Source organism: Squalius cephalus (genome assembly GCF_949319135.1).
Source record: "Squalius cephalus genome assembly, chromosome: 6".
In the NCBI taxonomy this organism is placed as follows: domain Eukaryota; kingdom Metazoa; phylum Chordata; class Actinopteri; order Cypriniformes; family Leuciscidae; genus Squalius; species Squalius cephalus.
This window is the reverse complement of record NC_137127.1, coordinates 4,550,808-4,563,868: the sequence shown is the minus strand read 5'-3', so window position 1 is coordinate 4,563,868 and position 13,061 is coordinate 4,550,808. Positions and strand designations below refer to the sequence as shown.

Below are 13,061 nucleotides of genomic sequence, written 5' to 3'. Positions count from 1 at the left end.
CTACTGCCTACATCCGCAGCTGCCGTCTAAGCTGAAATTGAAACTCACAAGTGAGGGATTTTGAACACTCTTCATAGGCATAAGCTCCTCATATGAAGCACACAGACGAATCAACAATTTTTCAGTAGAGATGGTGTTACCATATTGCTAAGCTAACAACATGAAAATGCATAACTTACAAATAAATTAATTAAAATAGTCTGATTTTAATGAGCTCTTTCCCACCAGCCTTTTTGAAAAAAGTTGCCAGCCACCGCCAGCATTTTTGATCATTTTCTCAGAAGTTTCACGGCCCACAGAATATTTTGTTGTATGAATATTTGAACATCCAATACAGAAAGAACAGATCCTCGGTTTTTAAAAAAAAAAAAACATTTTATTCAAGCTTCATGCATTCTTATTTTATCAATGGGTAAGTTTCATTTTAAAAAAGCAACATTTTTAGCAAAAAGCTGAGAAAATCGTGTTTTTGTCAAAGACTACGTCTGGATGGGATTCAGGACAATGATCAAAGAAAACACAGATGGAGTCGATCGAGTCCATCAACACACTCAAAGCTTCACAGTCCTGCAGCTCGTCCTGGCTCGATATTACATTCAGTAACATTCGGCAGTTTTGATTTATATGCTGTTTAATGTTAATGATCGTGTTATTTTACATGTGTATCTGCTTGCTATCGCTAGTTTCTGCTTCTTCTTCTCCTGTGTTTTGATCAGGAGATTCTCTACTCTTTCAGTAGATGTGTAACAGCGACCCCTACCGTATAACAGTGAAAACACAGAAAGTAGGAAAATTTCGTCAATGGCGGGAAAAGAGTTAATTAAACAATTTTTATCATTAAATTTACATTTTTGCCTTCTTTGAATGCAGAAAAGAATTCCCTTGCCTTGACCCGTACAAAAAGGAAGTTAATTCAAGTGTGCTATTAGTATACTTCTTTTAAACTACAAATATGAAAGTACCGTATACTTTCAATCAACTTTTTAAGTACTTCTCAGGACTACACTAAAAATTATACTTGACTTATAGTGACAGAAAAGTCTAAGTATATTTGGCCTATACTTGTCCTCAATCTTTTGATGGAGATATACTTAGTAGGCATACTAAGTTCTGTTTTGGATTAGTTTCTTTGTGTTTTGTTTCTGTTTCTGTTTGGCCTATAATTTGGGGCCAGTTTCCAAGTGTGTTTGATTAATGATTGTGTTCACCTGTTATTTGTTAATTACCTCATTTAGTCTGTGTATCTAGGCTATACTCCCCGTTTTGTCTTCATCCGGTCACATCTTTGTTAAGTGAATGAGTTACCCAGTGTTTTTGCCCTGTATCCTTTGGATTATTGAATTAAAAAACAATTTCCTTGCATTCTTCATCTTCGTGCGCTTTCAAGTCTATTCTGCCAACACACATCCAACACATCCTGCCAGTCATTGTGATCAACAGAAGCAACATCACACCATCTTACACCAAATAAATTATGCAATGATAGTACAATACAGCATCATGCCAACAGAATGTGCCGTTTCCGCTTCTTTTGGCATGCCGGAAGACCCAGTGAGCGCTTGAACGTGAGGTTTTGATCAGCAGTGTGAAGCTGGGGAGCATTAGAGTAATGAACACAGATCAGAGATGTGACTCATGGTCACATTCCCGATCAGTCGAGAAGTTCAAAGAGCTGCAGTCTAAATCACTGTCTTACTGAAAGAACCAGGCTACTGAGAAGCAGCTATGTGGACTATGCACGCTCAAACCTTTGGAAAATTAATGCAAGTACGCTTTAATCATTGCAAAGACAAACAAAACCTATCCTAATTAAATGAACTGACATATACGGTCTGGCTAATTTTATTACTTGGCGCTGATGAGCAAATGAAGCGGTAATGTGAAAACAAGAATAGAAGTAGCACGCAAATTTCAAAAGGGCAATAGTGCATTGTGCGTAAAACAGAGAGAGAGCCTGTCCTTCCCATCCTAAAGTATTTCCTTGATTATAATCATTGCTATGGCATCATTCATGGAAACCAAACATCATAAAACACAAACAAAATGAGATGCACACAAACACTGAGGTGACACACTAAACCACACACACTCACACTTTCGTTCTCTCAGGGATGTGTGATCCTCTGATGTTATTTCAGTCAAAAAGGTTTCAGTCATCCGCTTTTCCCCAAGGCTCACCAAAGTTTATGCATTTGGGTCTTGAATGGGATCACAAAACACTCGGCTGAAATATGAAAATCATGTGCATCATTGTGACACTCTCCTTTCCTTCAAACCCACAACAGGAGGCCTTTATTGTAGTTTACTCTTTTACAGTTTACTCTGTTGTCATCACAACCGTCGAGTCTTCAGTGTGTGCCTGAAGCTAAATGTGTGGCCTACTCATGTTTTCCCAAACAAGCCAGACACATGAAAGTATATCAAACGCATATTATGTGCAGGTGGGTGAATGAGGCCTCTGGGTTTGCATACACAAAATATCTTTTGTATTCGCATCTAGTGTAAGCAGACGTACGCAAAAATACAAGCAGGGCCTGGTGTTTGAGATGACGAGGCTGATGGGGTGAGGGAAGAAAGGATAGAAAATAGAGCTCACGCTTTACGAACTAATGAACAAGTGAGCGAATGCATGGACAAAAGAATAAAAGAACAGACGAAAGAAAGAACAAAAGAATGAAAGAGTGGATGAAGGAATGAAAGAATAAAACAACAATAAAACAAAAGCACCAAACAAATAAAAAAGAAAGAAAGACAAACAAATGAATAAAAGAAAGAAAAAATAATGAACGAATGAAAGAAAGTATGAGCGAAAGAAAGGGTGAAAGAAAGGGCGAATGAAAGAAAGAAAGAAATTAGACAAAGAAAGAAAGAACAGACAAAAGAACAGTATAATAAAAGAAAGGATGAAAGAAAGAAAGAAAGAAAGAAAGAAAGAAATTAGACAAAGAATGAAAGAACAGACAAAAGAATAATATAAAAGAAAGAAAGAAAGAAAGAAAGAAAGAAAGAAAGAAAGAAAGAAAGAAAGAAAGAAAGAAAGAAAGAAAGAAAGAAAGAAAGAAAGAAAGAAAGAAAGAAAGAAAGAAAGAGTGAGCGGGTGTGTTAGCATGATTGGCGCTGACTCAGACTCGCAGGACTCAGTTCTGTTTGCTTGGTTGCTCTCAGTAACAGCAGGACAAGCATGTAATCTAACATCATCTAACATCTAACATCACTCTTAACGGGTTTCGTTCTTTCTATTTCATCTAATTCAACCCAAATGTGCTTTGTGTTGATTTCTAGTGTTATGTGTAAATGCACAATGGGGTCCAAAAGACCACGAGCGAAAATTCTTCTATTTTGCATTTGTTTCTAACATCAATATACAAATTATATTAATATCAGCATGACAATTTGACGAACAGGAATGTCAGAATGTCTCTGTATGTGGTTTGTGTTAGTCAAACCTCCAGCACTGAGAGGAACATCTGAACATCTCAGTTTTTGCTGCTTAATATTTTTGTGGAAATCGTGATAAAAAAAAATGTTTGGATTCTTTGATGAATAGAAATTTCAAATGAACAGCATTTATTTGAGTTAGAAATCTTTTGCAACATTATAAATGTCTTTACTGTCACTTTTGACTAATCTGACATATGATCCTCACTAATAAATAAAAACATACTGCAGCTAGTATTTCTACTGACTGTCTAAAGTCTGGCTTGGGAAATTAATAGAAAGGTAAATACAAATAAGTCATTTTTGGTTAAGAATAATTAGTCTCCTATGATGGAGCCTGATCTCTTTGCAGTGTTTATGTGTTACAGAGTAATTATTAGGGAGTGTAATTTTCCTAATCACAACAAGAACCACTAAAATCATTTCTCCTCCTTTTCCATTTCTAACAGATGCTTTGCTTATAGGCTGCAACTAAAATCATATTGCAGCCGCACATCAAAGGAAAGCGTTTCTAGCAGTTTCCTGATAAAGTGGTATGACACGAGCCTGATTTGAATCTCTAATCCCTTCGTTGACTCATTCAGAGCCTCTTTTTTGACAAATCAAGAACAAAATCACAAACAGCCCAGAGTGTCTGATTTACATTCTCCACGCTTCCCTTTTAAACCTGCCGGATCCCCTATAGTGCCCTGGACCTCAACTAGATGAATCTATTCTGTAAACCTATCTATAAATCCAATCCTATCATGCATCAGTTGATCTTTTGACCCTGCCCGTGACATGCAAATCTGACATGGATACTAATGAGTCAAGGTTTAACATTGTTTAGAGCTTCATTAATGATATGACGCTGATGGCGTCTTACTTAAAGGATTAGCTCACCTCAAAATTAAAATTTCCTGATAATTTACTCACCCCAATGCCATCCAAGATGTTCATGTCTTTCTTTCTTCAGTGGAAAATAAATTAAGTTTTTTGAGGAAAACGTTTCAGGATTTTTCTCCACACAGTGGACTTCAATGGTAACCAAATTGTTGAAGTCCAAATCAATGCAGTTTCAAAGTGCTCTGAAGTGCTTCAAAGGTTTTGAAATTACGTAATGCCTGGCACGTCGCAGACCAGCACAAGACGAACAATTGTGGTTAAAAAGTATATAAATTTGTATATATTTTTAGAAAATGACCAATCGTTTTGCTAGATAAGACCCTATTCCTCAGCTGGGATCGTGCAGAGCCCTTTGAAGCACTTCAGAGCACTTTGAAACTGCATTGATTTGGGCTTCAACAATTTGGTTACCATTGAAGTCCACTGTGTGGAGAAAAATCCTGAAATGTTTTCCTCAAAAAACTTAATTTCTTTTCCACTGAAGAAAGAAAGTCATGAACATCTTGGATGGCATTGGGGTGAGTACATTATCAGGAAATTTTCATTTTGAGGTGAACTAATCCTTTAAAGGTCCCTTATTGTACAGCTTTCTGAAGTTTCATTTTAGGTTTTGATGTCCTTGAGAATATATATTTGCGGTATATGTACCAAAAACCATCTCAATATATTTTTACAGCTCCTTTCTCAGGAGCTCTGCCAAGAACAGGTCGATTTTGGTCTGTCTATTTAATATTCATGAGCCTTTCTTCTGATTGGCCTGTTGTTTTCTGAGTGACACACGGCCAGGCCAACCACAGGTAACTAGGGTCATGTGTGCTGTAGCCTGATGTGGCTTGGTGATGCTCACAAGTAAGGTAAATAAAACACCTGTAATGATGGTGATAAATTATTTGTTATTAAAGCATAAACATTCACAAACCACTGTTAATTTGACATAAAAGCAAGCATAGGCTATAACGTGCATGGTTTGGCAAGACAGAAATAGCGCAAAGTGCGCTCCCTTAATAATTCCTAAAAAGCTGATATCTCAGTTCATCACGATCTCACAAAGCTCCGTTATTATCAATAAAGCTGACTGCACAATACATCTTTCATAATGTCAACACTTGGTTTGTTATAATCAGAGAATTTGCCAGCAGAATTCAGCACTGAACAAAAACTCAGTTTTGAGTGGTGAGTGGATTCTATCTTAAATGCATCTCATTGGCCATTGCGTTCAAGAAATCAACACATATGTCTGTGATTGGCCACATTGCTCAACGCTGCAAACATGTTACAAATAGAAACTCGTTCTGGCCTGTAAACCGTTTTTATTTAGTTTTAGTTATCCTTGTTGCATTTGTGCAATATATGAATAACAATTTATTTGTTTTTAGATGTTTTATTTTTTAGATATTTCTATTTTGCGGGAGTCCCGCAAATCGTTTTATTCTCCTGCAACCCGCACACACACACACACACACACACACACACGAGTACCTTACGCCTAGCCTGGAAATCCAGACTTAAATCTGAAAGATTAATGGTCTGGCATCGACTAATGAAAATCGGCCAGCTCGAGGGGCGGCACCAAGCATGCGTTTGAGAATCTCACTGCACGCAATTGGATAACTCTACGACCAATCACAACAAGCCCCATACGCTTAGCTACCAGCAGAGATAACTGGTAGATTAGACTCTTGCCGTATCCGGTCGGCAAAACAGCAAAAACATCCTTCTTGCAAAGGAACGATTCGAGCGCCGTCTTCTGTTCCTCTTTTAGATAAAAAGCCAAGTCTAACTCGTTCATTGTAGCGGCCAAAGCCGTTTCCAACAACTGGTGTTCATCCATAGCCATCTTGCAATGTTTACTAATGACTTCGACGTCACAGCGCTGTCGTCATCTCGCCTCTGGCCCGCCTATATCAGATAACCCGATGTGATTGGTGCAGCTCGGATACAAGGGCATATTTAATGAGCATCATTACTCGACGCCAGAGTAAACTCGCTGAACTTGTGCTCTCGCGAGAACTCTGGGATGTAAACTGAGATTTCCAGGGTACCTTACGCCCGCACTCGGCCATCAGATCTAGTCCCGCGCCGCACTCTGTTGCGTTGGGTCCCGCGGGAGTGCAGGTCTCTATCACATTTATACAGAAGTCACAACGGCTCGTGAAAAGGCACAGCTACTTTATTCAGGCTGTGTGCATTTGTCTGTGGATTGACTGTTTTGAAACTTATATGGTGGTTACATCGCCCCTAGACCTCTGTTATCATGAAAAAAAGCCAGGAAATTTCATTTTTGACAATATGGGACCTTTAAGCCCTACAGGGAGACCCAGGGGGTCATTTAAATTCACACACTCACACATGACTAAGGGAACCACTTATCAATAATGAAAGAACCCGTTGTGTGACCTCTGTCTGAACTCACGCAGAGAGAAAACAGGAACTGCTCCACCGCTCACTGGCTTGGGGACCACAGACAAAGCATATGAAGTTAAAAAATTCATCTTTTAAGAATAGTAATATTAGAAGAGACAAGATATCTGAAGATGTTTTTTAAAGAGCGGGTACCACAGCTGGCCTGTCGATCTCTGTTAGTTAAGGTGAGAACAAAGCTAAGCACGGCTCGGCCCGTTCAACATTCATATCTCAAAACTAATTGAAGCTGTCAGACATAATTTCACAAAAACAAAACTCTTTTCAATCACCTTGCAAACACGCATTAGCATATAAATAAAGTACGGCCATATAAAGCATGATGTTCACACCTTGATACGACAAGTGTAAAGTCATCTGAATAAGCGCACGCTCGATTCACGTGCCTCTACAACACGATTTTCATCACGTTTCAGATGGTATGCAGAATGTCTAAAGCCCTATTCGGATGGGACTATTTTAACATGGAGAGATGGGGTAAAGTAATATTACCAGCGCTTCTCTGTGATTTTAGTCCCGTCTGAATGTGCATCTCAGTAATCATTACAGACAATGTCAGTAAAGATTACAGTGACTTTTACCTTCAGTAAAAAGGTCCGGAAATATGACCTCAGGTGATACTAATCCCGTGCGAATTCATAGACCTGCTGTAAATATGCACGTAAATATTTCCTGTTTAAAAGTAGTTTCCCGCGTTTTTTCAAGTATGGAGACGCCTGAAAAAGCATCAGTTGCGTTCTAGACACTGGGACGAGTCTGTGGCAAAACTCAAGTGTTTTACACACACCATTCAGATCAGAAAGAAGATCGAAAGCACTTGTTAGAGGCACGAAACATCTTTTAGCGTTAGAGAAGTGCCTATTACCAACACAATCCAATCTGAAGTTAATTAATACATCGTTTGATGTGACAACTGTTTTATATATATAAATATAGGTTATATGTGTTTGCACACGTGATATCAGGAAGCAGCGTGATACACACATGACGACAGGAGTGACGGCGATGCGCAAATCGAGTTACTCTCCCACTTCTGCTAGATTTACTGAGATATCTTATCCCGTGCGAACTGGCCATTAATATTACAGACGTCCCGTGGTAAAATTACATTACTCCATCTACCTTTGTAAAGTTAATCCTGTCCGAATAGGGCTTTAAGTATGTGTTTTGTGTATTTGAAAAGCATGCTGAGAAAAATAGCACACCTATATACTGCCCTCTTCCACTTCCTGCACCAACCACAGGCAAATAGCGTGTCTTTGTTCAAGCTGTACGTGTATATGTGCATATATGGCAGCTGCATCTCTGGATGATGCAAACACATTAACCCTCACAGTGACAGAGGTCTATCTACACGTATACAGGCTCACCGCAGGCACACAGCAGTTGGTAAACATGCGTGCAAGAAGTACCAAGATATCAAGTTCTCTACAGCTGAGAGGCGCACGATGAGGAAGTGAAAAACCACCAAATCCAGTACAGTGCTGTTCACCCGATAAATTTATATTATTGCGAAAGCCACGCGCACGCAGACACACACACAAATGTGCTTAGCGGTGTAAAAATGATGCACTTCACCTTTAACTTTATTTTGTTAGGTTGAAAGTTCCCTATTTAGCTGTTATTCTAAAACCTGCGTCAGAACTCTGTCTATTCAATAAGCCTAGCTGATTCCTTTATTCACAGCTACATGTCTGTGCCATTCTCACACCTCTCTTTGTGTGGTTGAAAGTTTCCCTAAAACCTGCATCAGAATTCATTAAGCCTATAACCAAAGCCTTTATTCACAGCAACATGTCTGTGCCATTCTCACACCTCTCTCCCGGATGTTGTTGCCCACTGAACTATCTACATCTACCACATGCTGTCTCTCCCACGATCCATTTACTGCCATCTCACATCTGCCTCTTCCTTTCTGTAGCAAAGAGTTTTGCTTCGCGTCACCTCAGAGGGTTCACTAGCAGGTCGCAGATCTGTCTGAGTCAAACCGAAAGTCCCAACTCGAGCTGTTGTCAATCAGCGTATTAAGCTGTGACTGACCCAATTCTTTTTCACACAGTGATGCATGATTTGAGCTGTTAAAATAAGTGTGATTAAGTTTTAGGTGTAGTAAAATGGAGGCAATCTTTCAAAATACAAACAGAAGCAACAAGAGCAGAAACACTGTTTTCTCAGGAGAAGTGCAAGAGTAAAACAGAACAAATATTATGAAACACGAGATCAAATAATGTGCAAAGCATCCGTTCTTTGAAAGGTGGTTGTGATTGACTTATCTTGCATCAGATGTGCTAATCTGTCTCAAACTGGCGAAAATGGGCAAATTAATTACAGCCTAAACAATTCACCCACAATATCAGCACTTTTAATCACATCAGAATCAAAATTAACTTTTTTTTCACAATTATTTTTAAAATTAAAATGATTTGAAATGATCATCTGTGAGTGAGCTGCTGAGTGAGTCACTCATGCAACTTGTCAAATTAAAAGTCATGTGACCTTCATGACACCTGTGGTGTGTAACAATAACAGCTGAATAACAGTTAGTTGCAATAAATAAAAGCTATATTAAATAAGCTTGGTTCTATATTACAGTATTGTGGTTATTATTGGAAAAATACTTCAAATCCATAATAATATATATACACATACATATATACAGTATATATAGACACCAGGGATCCACAGCCTTGGAAAATCTGGATATGCGAGGGATATTTTTAAATATCCTAGAAAAGTTATGGAAATTAATATAATCTTTAAAAAATCATGGCCATTTAAATAATGAATTTATATTTTTCTTGTTATATCAAGCTCTAAAATATTTTATTGGGTAGAAAATACTGACTAATGTGTCCGGGTTCTGTGTCGTCTTTGTTTCATGTCTCTATGTGTGTGTTGTGTCTCAGCACATGGCTTTGTCTTGTTGCTGGTTCCTGCCCTGCATCCCATTCACCCCAGTCACTGACTCTCCTGTCTGGTGCCGAATCGTCTCATCACCTACTGTCAAGCCACTGTCTTGTCTCCATCACTGGCCGTCACACCTTTGCAGTCTCAACCCGACCAGCCAATTCTCCTATTGTGTGTCCTGCCCTATGTTTGGCCTGTCACTACTCCAGTACCTTCTTGGGCCCTCTCTCGTTCAGGATTCCTGACATAATTATATTGTTTTTGAAAGAAGTCTCTTATGCTCACCAAGGTTACATTTATTGAAAAAAAAAAAAGGCAATATTGTTATAGTGAAATATTACAATTTAAAATAACTGTTTTCTATTATGTTTAAAAATATAATTATTCCTGTGATCAAAGCTGAATTTTCAGCATCATTACTCCAGTCTTCAGTGTCACATGATCCTTCAGAAATCATTCTAATATGATGATTTGATGCTCAAATCAACATTTCTTTATGTTAAAAAAAGCTGCTTAATATTTTTGTAGAAAAATACAGTAAAAATATATTTTATAATCTAATTTCTTTATAACGTGCCATACACAAAACAAAAGCATGCACATTGCTCAAAGTGAGTGCTTGGCCAAAAATAACTTGCACAGGAAAAAGTGTAAAGTCAGCATACCACAGCTCCAACAATATATCAATTTATTAACAGACTCTCACAAAGGTCAGTGTGATGAAGAGCCTTTGTGCTTAAAATGTCACCTTTGTGAGAGTCTGTAAAGAAATTTTTTGGAGGCATGGTGTGCCGACTTTACATATATATATGTGCATATACATATATACATATATATTATATATGCAATGACAATAAAGAGCTTGAATTGATTTTGAAATGCAGCTAGAACATGAATTTACACTGGACAAACAAAGCCCAAAAGCAGAGAAGTGACTTTGTGTCCTCATTTCAGAAGTCTAGCACATAACAAACACACACGCTTACGCACGCTGCTCAGTCGTGTCGGATCTGGAATGTGCTGGACATGAATGAATCGGTGGGGGCCGATCTAGAAGCACGACTGCTGCGCTGTTCGGTTTCTCTCGTGAGCTCACACAAACACCACAACCTGCTATTATTATCAGCAACAGCGGGAGGGAATGCAGAAATGGGATCCACAATCACACACTCGCTTCACACCTCTCTCTTCATTCTCTGAATTTCTGTCTGAGCTAAACTACGGAGGCGTAGGTGTTGAGAGGTTCATTTTTGATTGCTGTGGCGGTGTAATTATGCCTGGCATTCGCGTCAGCTGGGAGAGAGGACGTACACATGCACGTCTTTCCCACAGTGACTCACGAGGGAAACCAGAGCTGAAGAGTTCAAAACACGAGGAACTATTCACACGTACGCAAATAGATGAACACAAAGTGATCGCACTAACAAGTGCATTCATACACACACAACCCATCATCAGGGGCCCGGAGTCCCCGGCCTGCTAAGGTCCTGTAAGACAGGGGTTCCCAAACGTTGTGAGCCAAAAATATTTACTTTTTAGATTTTAAAGTAATATTTCAATAATTTACCAACACGTTTGCATATTCATGGTTCTCTAATGTTGGTTAACTATCTCACAAAATATATTTTTATAATAAAAGTGTTTCCTTTTGTTTTATGTTAAAATATTTATATTACAGATTAATTGCTATTTGTGTGTTTAAAAAAAAAAAAAAACCTAACCAGTAATCAGGAAATACTGGAAAAGTCATATCAATTATTTCGTAACTAAGTCTGTAAACCCTGAAGAACATTCAGTTACTGGAATTAAGATTTTTTTTAATATATTGCCTCCAGACATATCTTTGCCTACATGAGTGGCCTTTGTATACTGTCTATGTAAGGTCTTTGATCCAAAAAGGTTCCCATCCACAAAAATGTTGTACTAGAACCTTTTAATGACAGCTATACAAAAGCTCTATATGTGTCTACAAACACACATACCAATATATACAGTGCTATGCATAAGTTTAGACACCCATGCTAAAGTTGACTAAAAAGAGGAATAAAAAATCATCTTTTGGAAATTGAACTTAATGCCTTAATTAAAAAAATTAGGAAAAATCCAACCTTTAAGGACACCAATTTTCTTTGTGAATGAATAATGTGTCGTAAATAAATAAATGTTCTTCCATAAAATACAGGGTGCATAAGTTTGGACACCCCTATGTTAAATTCCCATAGAGGCAGGCAGATTTTTATTTTTAAAGGCCAGTTACTTCATGGATCCAGGATACTATGCATCCTGATAAAGTTCCCTTGGCCTTTGGAATTAAAATAGCCCCACATCATCACATAGCCTTCACCATACCTAGAGATTGGCATGGTTTTATTTCAGTTAGCCTAATAGCTGCTTTGATTTGCATTGAGAGATGATCTTATGGAAAGTACTCCATGCCAATCTCTAGGTATAGTGAAGGCTATGTGATGATGTGGGGCTATTTTAATTCCAGAGGCCAAGGGAACTTTATCAGGATGCATAGTATCCTGGATCCATGAAGTAACTGGCCTTTAAAAATAAAAATCTGCCTGCCTCTATGGGAATTTAACATAGGGGTGTCCAGACTTATGCACCCTGTATTTTAAGGAAGAACATTTATTTATTTACGACACATTATTCATTCACAAAGAAAATTGGTGTCCTTAAAGGTTGGATTTTTCCTAGTTTTTTTAATTAAGGCATTAAGTTCAATTTCCAAAAGATGATTTTTTATTCCTCTTTTTAGTCAACTTTAGCATGGGTGTCTAAACTTATGCATAGCACTGTATGATTGTGCACCAGATGACTACCGTATATATTAAAATTAGTTTTTAAGTCATGATCTGACTCACTAACTAGTTTGACTTGTAGGATGACGTGTAAATCCAAACTGTAAGCGCTCTGGGTAAGAGGTGGGTGGATGCTGTATGAAGTGAAAGACTGAATGTATGTAATGCAGTGGGTGTCACATTTTCTCGATCAGTGAATTCATATATTTTGGGCTGTGGGGGCTTAACAATTTTGCAGCCGGTGAGAAAACGAGCTTCATGAGAAGCAAGAGTAAAATCGGTGGTATAAAATCATAGTTCGCAGTACTGACAGGTTATAGAATCTGACTTCACTTTTTAAGATTTGGTGTAAGATTTAGTCTTTCTCTTTGCCATAAAGTCTCTGATGGTTTACAAAAATGGGATGATAGATACCAGATTTTTACACTTTCTGAAGAAAATGTGAGTGATAAGTACCCATCCAAAAGTGTCACGGGTGAAAATCGAAGGCTCAAAGCACAGCTCTCCTCAACGAGCCAGGGTATGATATTCATCCCTGTTGAAAATACCAGTATAAGGGTCCATCATGGGAAGCAGGAGTGCTGGTGGACCTGCTACAACCAG

General features: G+C 38.2%; 1 protein-coding gene across 2 annotated transcripts in view; it reads right to left on the bottom strand.

Annotated features, from left to right (window-relative positions):
• The window catches only part of lekr1 (Leucine-, glutamate- and lysine-rich protein 1), a 96,135-nt gene that overhangs the window by 72,987 nt on the left and 10,087 nt on the right, over positions 1 to 13,061 (bottom strand). The window lies entirely within an intron of this gene.